Below are 5406 nucleotides of genomic sequence, written 5' to 3' on the forward strand. Positions count from 1 at the left end.
CACAGCTTCTCGGAGCTCTCTCAGCCCCACCTACCTCACAGGGTGTTTGTTGTGAGGGGGGAAGGGCAAGGAGATTGTAAGCCCCTTTGAGTCTCCTGCAGGAGAGAAAGGGGGGATATAAATCCAAACTCTTCTTCTTCTTCTTCTTCTTCTTGTTTGTTCAGCCTTTAAAAAATACAGTTTTATATACTGTGCATAATTACTATAGTATCTCCTAAGGAGAAACAGAACACTGGTGGGTTGTCTTGCCGAAATGTGAATGCAAAACAAAGAATGCTTGATTCATATTTTTGTGAAATGTTAAAACTGTGATTTTTAATTCTGACAAATCATGAAATTAAATTTGATATTAGTTGGGTGGTAGGACAGGATTTTAAAAAAAATACTTAAGGCCTCTGCACAGTATTCAAACAGTTAAACACTTAATTCAGTTATGGGCACTTTGCAATGAGCAGTAGTTAAATATAAATGCTTTATTTTTTATGTGAGAGGTTTGCAATAAACTTGTTTCTAAGAACTTTATATTTTTATAATTATATATAATTGCTACCGATAGCATAATAAAACTGTTCCTATGAATTCTTGTGTCTGCCTTTAATCAACAGATGACCATGCAATATGAATCATACTGTTATTCTGTCATGGTTAAGGAAAACTTGGGTGGCAAGTCGTGTTTGAGTCATGGCAGCTCCAATCCACAGCTCCAGGCAGCTGGGGATGGAGCGGCTGCTGCATCAACTCTCTGCCTCCAGTGGGCTTTCTGGCATCATGGGGAGGCAGAAAAAAAAACCCCTTACCAATGGAAAGCCTTCCATAACCCCCTGTGGGGCGGGTGCTGTTGAAACTTCTTCGGGTCCCATCTTCGGGTCCTAGTTTTGACCGGTTTTCCCTACTCTGTGAGTCCGATGTTGACAGGGCCCTAGCTGCTGTTAGACCTACTACCTGTCCTCTGGATCCGTGCCCCTCCTGGCTGATAAAAGCTTGCCAGGAGGAGTTACGACCCCACCTGTTGAATATAGTTAACTGGTCCCTTGAGCAAGGAGTATTTCCGGGTGGGTTGAAGGAGGCAGTGGTCCGCCCACTCTTGAAAAGACCATCCTTAGATCCTGGAGATCTGGCAAATTACCGCCCCGTTTCGAACTTGTCGTTCCTGGGGAAGGTAATTGAGAGAGTGGTGTTGGAGTAGCTTCAGGGCTTTCTGGAGGACACATCGGTGCTTGATCCCTTCCAGTCCGGCTCCTGTGCTGGGCATGGGACGGAGACCATCCTCATTGCCATCACAGATGTGCTCTGCATGCAGCTAGACCGAGGTGGATCGGCGCTGCTGGTGTTGCTCGATCTCACAGCAGCGTTTGATGTGGTCGATCACGACCTTTTGATCCACTGCCTGGCTGCCTCTGGAATACGAGGCACTGTCCTTCAATGGATTGCCTCGTTTCTCCAGGGTCGGGGCCAGCAGGTATGGTGCGGGGATGAGGCCTCCCACAGAGCCCCACTTAATTGTGGGGTTCCTCAGGGGGCCTTGCTTTCCCCGCTCTTATTTAACATCTACATGCGACCCCTTGCTCAGCTGGTGCGGAGTTTTGGGCTGGTCTATCACCAATATGCGGATGACACCCAGCTCATTCTGTTGATGGAGGGGGGAGCGGCCTCCGCCCCTGCAGCTCTACAGCACTGTTTGGAGTCGGTTGCTGGTTGGTTGAAACAGAGTAGGTTAAAACTTAATCCAACGAAGACGGAGGTCCTGTGGCTGGGCCGGGGGGAGAGACCGAGGGAATTTCAGCCGCCTATTTTGGAGGAGGTCGCGTTGGCCCCAACATCCCTGGCTCGCAGCCTGGGGGTCCGCCTGGACCAGGGGTAGGGAACCTTTAACACTCAAAGAGCCATTTGGACCCGGTTTCCACGGGAAAAGAAAACACTTGGAGCCGCAGATAATTTTTGACATTTAAAATAAACACTATATATATAGGGTTTTTTTAACCTTTTACTCCGCTCATTCTGAGAAGCGCATGGATGCGCCCGCCCTGCTGCCTGCAGGACGGGCAAGGATGAAGCCGGCGGCTCAGCCTTGCCGGCCGCCAGGAAAGCACCCGCCCCGCTCCAACGGGGCGGGCGAGAGGGGAAGCCCGTAGCGCGGCCCTGCTGACCGTGGGCAGTTGGTGGGCCCGCCTTGCTGCCTGCAGGGCGGGCAAGGATGGGGCCGGCGGCTCGGCTCGTGGAGCCACAGTGCAAGGGCAGAACATAAGAACATAAGAACATAAGAACAAGCCAGCTGGATCAGACCAAAGTCCATCTAGTCCAGCTCTCTGCTACTCGCAGTGGCCCACCAGGTGCCTTTGGGAGCTTACATGTAGGATGTGAACGCAATGGCCTTCTGCGGCTGTTGCTCCCGATCACCTGGTCTGTTAAGGCATTTGCAATCTCAGATCAAAGAGGATCAAGATTGGTAGCCATAAATTGACTTCTCCTCCACAAATCTGTCCAAGCCCCTTTTAAAGCTATCCAGGTTAGTGGCCATCACCACCTCCTGTGGCAGCATATTCCAAACACCAATCACACGTTGCGTGAAGAAGTGTTTCCTTTTATTAGTCCTAATTCTTCCCCCCAGCATTTTCAATGAATGCCCCCTGGTTCTAGTATTGTGAGAAAGAGAGAAAAATGTCTCTCTGTCAACATTTTCTACCCCATGCATAATTTTGTAGACTTCAATCATATCCCCCCTCAGGCGCAGGTTCCCTACCCCTGGCCTGGACTCTTCATTATCAATGGAGAGCCAGGTGGCCTATGTTACCCAGGTTGCGTTTTTCCATCTTCGCCAGGCGCGGCGGCTGGCTCCCTATCTCTCCCAGTCCGACCTGGCCACTGTGATTCATGCGACGGTCACCTCGAGGCTGGATTACTGTAACTCGCTCTACGCAGGCCTTCCCTTGCAATTGATCCGGAACATGAAGCTGGTCCAGAATGCAGCGGCACGGCTTTTGACAGGTGGTGGTTATTCAGACCATATCACCCCTGTGCTATGCCGTCTGCACTGGCTCCCGGTGGAGTTCCGGATCGTTTTCAAGGTGCTGGTATTGACCTTTAAGGCCTTACGTGGCATGGGGCCCACATACCTGCGGGACCGCATCACCCCTTATGTCCCACATAGGTCGCTGCGCTCGGCAATGGCAGATTTGCTGGTGACCCCTGGTCCCACGATGATACGGCTGGCCTCGACCCGGGCCAGAGCCTTTACGACCCTGGCCCCTGTCTGGTGGAATGCCCTACCTCCAGCTGTCCGGGCCCTGCGGGACCTTGGTGAGTTCCGCAGGGCCTGTAAGACAGAGTTATTCCACCGGGCCTTTGGAGAGGCCGGCCGTGGATCTACTGCCCCCCACCGAAACTACAATCGAAATTGGAACTGAGGCTGCCGTTCCCATCTTATTATGGCTGGGCCTGATTTATTTATGGATTCCATCACAGGCCCTGCCCACTCCCTCCCCTTCTTTTTGGCCTTCGATCGGGCGCCTGTCTTAAACAACTCTGTTTATAAATCTGGTTGTTTAATGTATAGCTTTTACTGTTGCAAACTGCTGCTTAGGTTTTAAATGGTTTTAGTGTTTTATGCTGTAGATTTGCTGTTCGATTGTACAGCCATATTGTGAGCCGCCTTGAGCCCTTTGGGGATAAGGCGGCCTATAAGTTTGTTTAAACAAACAAACAAACAAATAAACAAACTGTAATACACATTTTTTTTACTGTCCTTGTTATGAGGTGATCTGCAAGAAATTTATAAACCCCATCTTAATCTATAGAGTTGGACTTCCTGATATTTTAAAGCTATCATTTATTAAATATTTCTGATCCAACTATATGCAAAGATGTAGCTAGTTTCTTGCAAGTAGCAATAGAGCTTTGTTGTGGTGTTAATCTGTAGGACTTTGTACTACAGTTCCCATATTTTTAAATGATCTCAGGATAGATTTGATGGGTTTTATTTCCTTTTTTCTCTTTTAATAATATTGTATTTGGAGTTTTATAACTTAATTTTAAACTATGTAATCCTATTTTTTGTGCTCTGTGTGCTGTTAATACTTATATGATGCCAATAAAGGCTAAGGAATGGAATGGCCTTCCACAGCCTCAGGTCACAGTTTAATTGGCTGCAAAGTTGGAATGGGAGCTTCTGGCATGCCCCTGCTGTGCCGACAAAGCCGGCGGCGGCGGCGTGGGAGCGCTGACATAGCACCCAGCACATCCCGGAGGTCTGAGGCATCTGTCTGCCAGTATGTTTGCCCCTCTATTGGGATAAATGACCTGGGGAGTGCAAATCTGCCAACATGGGCCCACACCACCTTCACAAATTGAACCTCCCCGGGTTGCTAATTTGCCACTGACTTTAAGATTGGAATTAAATTCTGAATAAGGAAGTAAATCCTGCTTTTTGCAAAGAACATTATGAAATGCTTGAAAATGTAACTGCTTAAAACAGTAGCTAACAAATTATTCTATTCTAACATTCTAGCATTAAAAGACTGGATGTCTAAGAGCTAAAAGATTGTCTAAAGGACTGAATTGAGGAAAGAAGATGAATTTAGACTGAATCCACACAGTCAAGATACTCTGTTTAGCACATGTTGCTGCTGTGAATGCAGAACCATTTTCTGTGCACTTCATCGACCATCATTTCCCCTACATTTTTTCCTCTATGCCACTGGATGACTTTTTAAAAAAGGTGAAATGACTATGGCCCTATAATGTAGTGTGCCAATGTTTTAAAGCCCTCAAAAAGTCTTCCAGTGGTGCAGAGGTGAACTGGCAGCTGCAAGAGGATGCAGAAAAAAGTGGTGCCAGTATGGGTAGAGCCTTAGAAAATTTGCAGCTTCTTATTCAAATGGTATGCTACCATGCTTGAATTGTGTTATTTCTGGAAAAATTGTAGCTGCGGCCGCTTGAGAAAGTACATACCAAGGGCACAGAGAGAACCTGGAAAGTGGACCATTTGAGCAGGTTGTGTGGGTTGCTCCAAAACCTTCAGAAACCATACTGTAGTGTGACTTCTTCCATTAACGGAGAAAATAAGTGGTACAAAATACACAGTTGACTTGATTTCATAGTTTGTCCACTATTTGCATAATGAGCAAATAGGGGTGCCCAAATTTGGTACCAGGAAAATGGCAAATTACAGTTGAGAAGGTTACAGTTCCATCTCTAATATTGGGAGTATTTGTAGTTCGCTTTTGGATACAATAGTGATAAGTATTGCTCATATTTCCATTTTGCCCCTGCTTTCAATGTTTTTTCCCTCAAAAGGAAATAAATTCAACACTTGGATATATTGAGCATCTCTGTTGTTTTATCAACTTTCCCAACTGCTCCAGCTCTGATGTCAGAGGTTTGTCAGTGCACTGCTTTGAGTCTGTGTGA

This window comes from Sphaerodactylus townsendi, linkage group LG04 (assembly GCF_021028975.2).
Source record: "Sphaerodactylus townsendi isolate TG3544 linkage group LG04, MPM_Stown_v2.3, whole genome shotgun sequence".
NCBI lineage: Eukaryota > Metazoa > Chordata > Lepidosauria > Squamata > Sphaerodactylidae > Sphaerodactylus > Sphaerodactylus townsendi.